This window comes from Danio aesculapii, chromosome 24 (assembly GCF_903798145.1).
Source record: "Danio aesculapii chromosome 24, fDanAes4.1, whole genome shotgun sequence".
Classification (NCBI taxonomy): Eukaryota; Metazoa; Chordata; class Actinopteri; order Cypriniformes; family Danionidae; genus Danio; species Danio aesculapii.
The window spans coordinates 11,518,743-11,528,722 of record NC_079458.1 but is presented as its reverse complement, the minus strand read 5'-3'; the positions used below and the strand labels follow the sequence as shown (position 1 = coordinate 11,528,722).

The window sequence follows — 9,980 nt, the reverse complement described above, 5'->3', positions numbered from 1 at the left end:
AATAGCACGCTAATAGCCGCTCATTACATATGTGTTCATAAAACAATCTACAGGGAACACCGGATCGCATTGTGTCCGTTTATTAGTATGTGGGGGCGAACTGATCAAAATAACGCTTGTTGTAGATGTCAATTAATGCGTCTTGTCTTCTTCTGAAAGTCGATTTCAATTACTTTTTGGTGAGCAAACAAAGAGCGTTAGCAGACATGGCTTCCCTGCATAACCTTAATTGCTGCTTGGTGTCAAAAAAAGAAGTGAATAAGGGCTAAAAAGTACAAGAGATTTTTTTTTCATCTGCCGTACGTCTCATCTGGCCTTGAAGGGGAGAAAACGGATTCAGCCGAGCTTTTGTAAGGGATTCTCACCTCTCTTTGAGCAAGAGAGAGAGAGAGCGCTTCTCCTCCCCCTCTTCCTCCAGCACTCATCCCTCCATTTCTTCTATTTCCTCTGATTTGTGCTTTGTTTCATGCCTAATGTGGTTTAGACGACTATAGCTTGATAAAGAATTATTTGTTATTCTGCAATAATTGCACCGTCGCAACATGGTCCAGCTGTCTGGGCCTTCCTTCCTGTTTGGAAGCGTGACGAAACCGTCAACAGGGGGCAGTAGACCGCTTTCCACGGTGTGAAATTCAACATGTCTGATTCCTTTGTCTGCCGGTCTCTTAAAAGCCAGTTACCAGAGATGCTTTCTTTTGCCATTTACCTTGAATACTGAATATCCTATTGATATTATTGATGCGATCTTTATCAAAGGGGTGGAGGTGAAAATGATGGCGAGTTTTTTTGTATGTATATTTAGATGTGTGGTTTTATTTTCAGCGCATGTTCTGGTCACTTTATTTTTGTTAATATTAATTAAACCATTTCATCGTGTTTGAATAGTCGCAGATTTGTAGATATGTTTCCAAATACTCAATATAATGAATGGATATATTTGTTTATATAGAGAAATATCTATACAATAATAAAAATCATGTCACATTGGTGGAATATTCCAATCCATCTACTGTCACACACACACACACACACATGCAAAAAAAGCTTTTTGAAATGATTTTAGATGTTTAAAGTTGGAAATGTCATGCTCAAAAAGTGAAATTGGCCACATTTAATGCTTTTAAGCCTCCATTTCTTCTTTCCTACTGGCATTTCCATCACTTTTTAAGATGGATACTTGCTGTTTTCCACTCTGACAGAAGCACAAATCCAACCTAATAAATGTCTGTATGTATTCTGCAATTAAATAAACAATCTATTATTTCTTTTCTCTGTGCCTACATTGCCGTGTCAGTCACCATATGCCGGGAGAGAGGAGCAGGGAGTCGTATCACGATTGTAGTTTTTTGGCGTTGTGAAAAAGAGGAGGGGGGGGTGGTAGAGTCAGAGCCGAGGGCTCACGGTGCATGTAGCACATCAGATCTCCCTCAATTAATCCAACATTAGGTGCCTGGGATCCACGAGTCAGTGCTTTTGGAAAGCATGTGTGGCTCAAATCTAATTATTCTCTCCCTTCCTTCGAGGGTGGAGAGATATCTAGAGAAAGCAAAAGAGAGAGAGAGTCCACGTAGCTATAGGTTTTGTTATGCTGTGATTCTCTCTCTCCTCGCTCGCCCGCTCACTCCGAACCCCCTTCTTACCCCCACCTCCTCCTCTCTCTCACTCATTCTCCATCTCTCTCTCTCACACACACACACGCGCCAAACACTCTCTCTCTCTCCTGTCTGTCTCTCCCTCCCTCAGCTTCACTCGCTCTTGTGCTGTAAGTTCATTTGCTGTGTCAAGCAACAACTGGCTCGGGAGTGGGCAGTGGGTTTTGATCCTTTTGTCAAGCGTCCCCCCTGCGAGCGTGTACCGCGTCCACCTGCACACCACGGGACTGGTCGCCTGGCTCTGTGTAGCATCGCCTGGGTTTATCACGACTGGGCATCTCCAACCCGCACAACAAGATGCTGCTGAGGGTTTGACGGGGTAAGTCGCATCCACATGTGGACTCGCTTTATCTTGTTCTTTCAGAATATCGATTGATTTTGGTTTTTTGTCAGCGTAATTGCGCGTCGTGTACATTTTGGTCATTTTCACCAGTGTGTTCCACACCTCCTGATGCTCGTGTCAAGTGTCTCGTGAAATTACCATATTCATGGGTTCCATTCAATTAAATTGCAATCAGTAAAGGGTCCGACTCAAAGTGTGTGTTTTTTTTTTTGTAATGTAGGGTGGAATAGCGCAGATCGCTTGTTGAGAAAGGGAGGAGCGGAGAGAGGTCGAGAATACAGATTTTTTTGTTCATATTTCATAGCTGCTATTTCTTCAATTTGAGACAAATAATATTTAGAAAAAAATTATGAGGGAATTATGAGTAGAATAAAAAAAGGAAGAGAAAGAGGGAATTAGGAGGAGGCAAAAACACAAATTTCCATACTTTTGGCTGCTAAAATGTTTTACATTTTTCCAAAATGTTTTTAAATGCAGTGAATACGTTTTGTATGAAGATATTAGAATAATAAAAATGACAGATCAATATATATATATTTTAAAATCAGGGAAAAAAATACACCAGAGGAACTTTGGCAAAGACAAACAAATCTAAAACAGCTCAAAATCCATGCATGGAGGCCATTGATTAACTCCTGGAGTTCTGAGGGGATTTGAACGGGGGTCGAGTCCCTGGATACTGAAGTGTGTGTGTGTGTGTGTGTTTGTGAGTGTGTGTAGCTTCTGAAATGGACAGAGCGAGTAACAGCCCTGGGGCTATAGCACTGGGGGAGTGTGCCCTGCGTCAGGGTGGCTGTGTTTGTGTGTGTGAGGTGCGTCTCATCGTTTTGCAGACTGGGGGTCTGGAGAGCGAGAGAGCAGCCGGCTGCTACACTGCCGGTGTGTCGCGTACGGTGGCTTTTGTTGCGTTGTGTGCTTGAGTCCAGCTTTTCCTCATATTCGGTCCCTCTCCATCTGCCTTCTCTTCAGTTTAATTTACTGCCTTCTCTCTGCTGGCTTTTGAGAAGTGGGGATTTCAGCATGAATAGCTGAGTGTGTGTTTCACATTTTGTGAATGATCAGTGTTAAAATAGAGTAATCTATTTTTTAAAGTATCTCTAGGTTATTGTTTCAGAGGTGTCATGTTTGTTTGTAAATGATACAAATATATTTGGCATGAAATGGAGGACAGTTAAGCAGATACAAATCGTGTATATCCTGTTTTTTAATGATAAAGTGTGTGTTGTTATTTCAAATATTATTCTGTAAAAAGATTTGAACTAGTTGTGAGATTTACATTTTTTTTCCAAAAATGTAATTGTTGACAAACACTTTAAATAGGCAATAAAATGTAGTACACTTTTGCATGAAATTGAATTAGTCCTAAATAAGCCCTATGTTCTCTAAATAAGCTTTAATGATTAGAGAGAACTCAAATAGATATATAATTAGAACATAATTAGCTGAATTATATGTAACCTGTAAATTTAAACAAAGAATAAATGTTTTACATGTATCAGCTGATATGAAATTCTTAATATGCTGAAATGATACTACATTGATAAAATACACTACATTTATTTTAATATTAGTGACAGATATGGGAGATATCCCATCTTATAAAATGCACACATCTTTTTGTAAGATGCATGTAACATATGCATTTACAAGACTTTTTTTTTCCCTCTCATATACTAATCACACAGTTTAGCCCCCACCCCCTTCTCGTTTTTCCTTCCCTCCCCCTGTCATCCTCAAGTGGGGTATGAGGAGAAGGGGGGGTCGCTATGCTTCATTTGAGTCCACGTCTTCATATAGAATTCTCCTCACGGTGCTAATGGACTAATTTTGCCTCATTTCTATATCACAACTAGACCAACATAAGGGAAACACCAGGTTCTACCTTAACCTCCACGATTTGTGTTTCTAGGTGCACCCTTTACAGTGGACTATCATCATCATCATCATCATCGTGGAAATGGGAATCAAGATATGCACGCTCGCCGGAGGACCTCCACAGGGTCCTTGCATCCCAGGTGAGTTTACGCTGTTGGGGGGGGGGCTTACCCATAACCCCGTTCGCCCCATCCCCCCCCCACTTCTTTATTAAATGCACCTTTCCCCCGAACGGCCCTGTGAGAGCACAGATTGCTGGGAGGAAACGGGACAAAAAACACACTTACCAACACATTTCCTCTGAGGCGTTTACTGAACCAAAATGCACTGTTAATTTCTGTTTGCAGACGAGCCGTTGAGGGGCCCTTGCCTTGCGCTACAAAGCGTCTTCAATCAATTGTTTTGAAAAAGGCCGTTTTCCGAACAACAGGCAGGCGGTTCTGTTGTTTCTCTCTATAAAGGACTCTCTTCGGTGACGGGTATTCTTGGGTGGATAATACGGCTCTCGTTGTTATTGCTTAAGAATACGCGTAGTCGAGGAGAGTCATGTCGGCGGCGAGAGAGCGTTGAATCCAGAAGGCCCACCTGCCTGCACGCACACATGCGTTTGGTTCACGCCCACATCCATTTATTGAGTCAGCGATACTGCATTTCCTGTTTGTGAGTGTGTGTGTGAAGCTTGTGCTGTTGATTTATCTGGCGACTCCTACCAAACATCTTTTCAGCCACCGGATTTATGATTCGCCGAAAAAAGAAGGGAATGGTGTATGTTGTAACACATCGGGCGGGGTTTAGATGCAAATGTGCCATATATTCTTTCCTCAGGACCGCACACACTCTACCTTTTTAATGCAAATTGATTTTGAAATGACATTTATCGCGCAGGGTTTCCGTATGGAGAGGGAAAAAAGAATTGAATGAAACGTCCACGATGCCACTGACAGCTAAATTTATGCGGCTTGTAAAGGAACACACTGCAGATAAACAGTTACCGAGGCTTTAGATTGACTGCGGCGCGGCTTCCCATGTAGGCACGCGTATATATCTTGAATGTATCATGAATATGTATCAGGCCAGCTTATGATGCTGCCTTCTAACGCCCATGAAATCCATTTAGGGAACCTAATAGGATCTACTTGACTTATGAAAGCTTACCATCAGGTCTTATAAATATACATGAAATCAAAACAAATGGATTGCATTTGGACCGGCTTGTTGATGTACTGATTTGTAAAATCTGCAAACATTTTAATTCGTTCGCCATTATCATGCAGCACGTTTAAGTGATGTATTAGCATTTCAGATAGACTAAAGGCAACAATCAGCCCGCTCTATCCTTGATCACTCTGTAATTATCCTTCTTTCGGCTATGTGTTTAAATGAATAGAGAGAAAAGAGGTGTGGAGGAGGAATAATGTAGTGTTTTACCACTAGGGGACCCACACAACTGAAAATCACATGCGATTGTATTGGTTTAATTTATTTGAATGCCTTTTCTTGAAGATTTAAAATGAATATTGATGAAAATCCTTTTAGATCCAACACATTTTGGCTGCTTAAAAGGAGTTAATTCTTAGCACGAACATTTAAAATGAATGACGTTTCATTTATTCCTTTATTAATTTATGCTAAACAGTGCCTTGAGATGGAATTGCGAGAAAGGTCACATGCAGACCATTTGCTTAGCCATTATATGATATACTAGAGTATTTTCTTGTATTTAAGATGCTTACTTTATTCCATGCTCTCATAGTTCTGATGTATGATAGCATGTAGATCGACTTTTTCTATTTGTGATGCTGTTGAGTAAATATCTCACTGTAAACTGATTAACTTCCATCTGTCTGCAGTTTATGACGTGATGAAATTACTCAGGCCTTCACAGCTCATCTTGAAATAATTTTTATGTGCACATCATCTTTGTTCCTCCCCCTTATATTATAAATAAAGCTTGATTTAAGTCAATTTATGATGCATTTGTATATTTTGTCCCTTATAGGTGAAGGATCGGTTTTAAATGTAGGCCACAATGAAGCTAGATACCAAATAAAACTCCATGCATGGACACAACAAACATTTCTGTCTTCAAAAAGCATGATTTATTTAGATGCTTATTTTGCTATGGGTTTTTTTTTTTGGTATAGTGATTATTGAATATTATTTCATGATTAGTGTGTCCTAGCAAGAGGCATTCAGCTGCTTTTAATTAATATTGAAAGACAAAATGTATCCTCAAACAATAAAAAAAAAAGATTTCTTTCTGGCATTTTCATTAAATTAGCGTTTTGTCACAGGACATAATGTCTATCTCTATATGTGTTAATTATTTAACTGTGGGATTGGTGTTTTATTTCTAACTTCAGAGAAATGAATTTACTAAGAAGCTTTGTTTCTTTTTGTTTAAAGGGTATAAGAATGTCAGTATAGTATTAAATATAATTAAATTCTCTTTTCAAATATTGTCACTTTATCCCATCAAAGAAAAACCAAATCATGAACATATACAAACAATCATGGTATGAATTATTCATTTATTTAAATAACTGAAATCTAAACAATGTAATATTTTTATTCAGTTCATGGAGCATGAAGCAATATTCGTATTATTCTTATTGTTATAAGTATTATTATTACTTACTCTTTTGCTATTGGTAAACCTTTGACTAATGGATATTCATTCAGCTAATTATGATTGTACATGTATGGGCAGATCTTTACACTCAGCACAAAGGCCTGACCTATTGTTATTATTTTATCGCTTCAGCATTTTTAAATGATCTCTTTTACGGGATTTTGCTCATTTTCTCGTTCATGATGTCATAATGCTCTATCATCCCTTGACTTCCGTCAGGGCTTAATGCTCTTTGCCACAAATAAGATCAGAGGCATTAATCAATTGAAAATGTGCTGAATTAGCATATGCTTCCCTCGGGAAAGGAAATGGATTCTACACAACCAGTCAAAAGTTTGGACTCGCTTGAGTGGATTTGTGATTTTATGGCTAAAGTTTATGCTTAAATGGGTGAAATTTGTTTTATAGCAAATAATTATTATTATACATGATTTAACTTTAAAAATCTAATGCTAAAATATCCATTGCAAGCATCAGAACGATAAAAATGAACTATAAAAATGGCATTTGCTGCTGCTTATTTGAATTGAGCTGAAACAACGCAATTCTTGAGGGTTTTTGGGAAACTTAATTGTTTTATGTTCAATCCACTTAAATTGGTAAAAATTAACAAGTTAACTTAATTCCTTCATGTTGTCCCAACACAAATTGATTAAGTTAACTTAATCGTTTTTACAAATTTAAGTGAATTGAACAAAAAAACAGTTCAATTGTGCCCCCAATAAACTTAAGAATTGGGTTGTTTCAACTCATTTTAAATAAGAAGTTTGAACAAGCAGAAAAAAAATCCTTTTTTAAATGTAATACAGCTATGATGACTTTGACTATGATTTACAAAAGACATAAATATAATTTAGTGTAACAATAGTTTACATACCAAAAACTTGTCTTACATACAGTGCTCAGCATAATTGAGTACACCCCATTTTGAAAATTTATATTTTTCTCCATTTCTCAGTAAATAGGCAATCTATTTTGGTGCATTTAAACAAAACTGTTTAATCTGTTTAATCAACAGATATATTTATTAAAATAATATTCTAGTCACTAAACATATTTAGAAATTGAAAGATAATACAATTAAATTTAAGAAAAAAAATACAACCTACAAAATTTCAACAAAATTTTTAAATTTTTTTGCTTCTCTTGTTTTTTCCTCTTTTTAAAAATTTGTATTCAATATTTTTCTATAATATATAAATTTGGCTGTACTAGTTTTTGGACCATTATAAGTTATTTGCTTGATAAGCTCCAGATTTGGCTTCAGTACTGACTAATCTAATGTATATGCACAAATATAATATTGTATAGCTTCCTATTAAAAATATGAATTTAAAAGATAGATTCGTGAGGGGTGTACTTATATATGCTGAGCACTCTATGTAGAACAAGAAATAATTTGACAACATTAAAAGCCTACATACAGTAAGGATCATGTTGAAGCCACAACATGCTAATTAATTGTAATTTTAAATTCTAATGAAATTCCTTCATTAGATTTTATCAATTTATTAGCAAGAAGTGTTTTTATTTAATTATATTAAATATCACGTTTAATATATGATCACTTACAAGTAATTTTAAAAGTATAGGTCAGAAAAAAATATCTTGTAATATATTTGTTACGTCATGGTTAATTCACCCCATATTTTGCCATTTACAAGTTAGTGGATAATAATAAAGTAGCCGTATGGATTTAATATGCATTCGATATTTACAAAACATGTATTTAAAATGCATTTTTGCAAATGCCAAAATAGGTCTCATACTTGATACATCTATGGGGAAAAAATAACAATTAAGAGAGCACTTGGAAATTCACTTGGAAATTCACAAAAACTAAATTTTGTGAATGAAAAATTTAATTTAGAGCATAAAATTTAATAAAATAAAGCCAGCTTTGGACAATGGAATACAATTGTTTTAACTGCAGAGAAGTGAGAAAGTTGTATTGGCTGGAATAATACTGAAAAATGTAATATAATGTAATGCTGTTGTTTTTAAATAAATTTAAATATTTTTATAATTTTGACCAACTGTAAATGAATAGCAATAATCTCAAATGCTCCTAATGACAATGTTTAGCATGAAATTGGAAAGAAACTATATCAGTTAATACATTTTACTCAACACACATACCTAGTAAATCCAGTCCATCCAGAGAAACTGGGAATGATCAAGTAGTCTCCTTATTTTTTTTTCCACTTTATGTACATTTATTGCTTCCATAAATAAGCTTTAACATAAAACCTTTCCATTCCACAAAAGGTTCTTTTATAGGTGAAAATAATTTTACATATTTGGGACCAAAAATATAGTCATAAGTGTCAAATTTTGGATATTGGTATATATATATATATATATATATATATATATATATATATATATATATATATATATATATATATATATATATATATATATATATATATATATATATATATATATATTTATATATATATATATATATATATATATATATATATATATATATATATATATATATATATATATATATATACATACATCAACTGGAAGCTGAATAAATGTGCTAATCATTGCTGTATGGTTTGTTATAATAGGACACTATTGGGCAAAGATACAACTAATTAAAAATCTGGAATCTGAAGATTAAATAAAATCTAAATACTTAGAAAACTGAGTAAATTTAAATATTAAATTGTAACAATGCATACACTGCAAAACAAAAAAGCCTTTCTTAGCATTGTTGTCTTGTGTCTAGTCTAAATATCTAAAATTTTTCTTAATTTACTTGAGTCTTTCCTTAAAACAAGCAAAATAATCTGCCAATGGGGTAAGCAAAGTATTCTTATTCCAAAGCAAAAGCAAGATTATTTTGCTTACTCCATTGGCAGATTATTTGACTTGTTTTATGGAAAAACTAACTTAGTTTTTGTGTTGTTTCTAGTGCAAATATCAATAAAATTCTTAAATTAAGAATCATTTTCAAGACAAGCAAAAAATATGGTCTTGTTTTCAGAAGTAATAAGACAAAACTAAGTAAGACAGGCATATTTTGCAGTGTATTACTATTTTTAAAAAAATGAGCTTTTACTATGATTAGAGCAGGACATTTACAAAATATCTCCACGAGACATCTTAACATTCTATTTAGGGCTGCACAATACAGTATATTGTTTCAGCATCAATATCACAATGTGATCATTCGCAATAGTCAGTTAGTTTATATGTATAATAGTTTATATTAGAATTCATTATTTCTATGTGTTTTTGAGCTCTGTGATTCTATAATGATTTTAAAAGCATTCAGGTGTAAGAAATTGTATCATTTGTAACTTTAACAAAATTAATTATTAGACAGTGAAAAGAAATACGATTTTTAAACATTGACCAAAGATTTAGATTTTATCAATATTGGTGTCTGGGTTGAATTATTAATAATAAGGATCACATTTGTAGATGTTCTTCATGTTAAAAGAACGACGGTTCCACTGTT

At 34.8% G+C, this 9,980-nt stretch overlaps 1 long non-coding RNA gene across 1 annotated transcript; it reads left to right on the top strand.

Moving 5' to 3' along the window:
- The first annotated feature begins 1,683 nt into the window (after nucleotides 1-1,683).
- On the top strand, nucleotides 1,684-5,835 carry LOC130218451 (uncharacterized). Its single transcript, XR_008835949.1, has 3 exons — nucleotides 1,684-1,971; nucleotides 3,905-4,010; nucleotides 4,218-5,835. It is a non-coding gene; the product is annotated as an uncharacterized LOC130218451 (long non-coding RNA).
- Nucleotides 5,836-9,980: the final 4,145 nt, after the last annotated feature.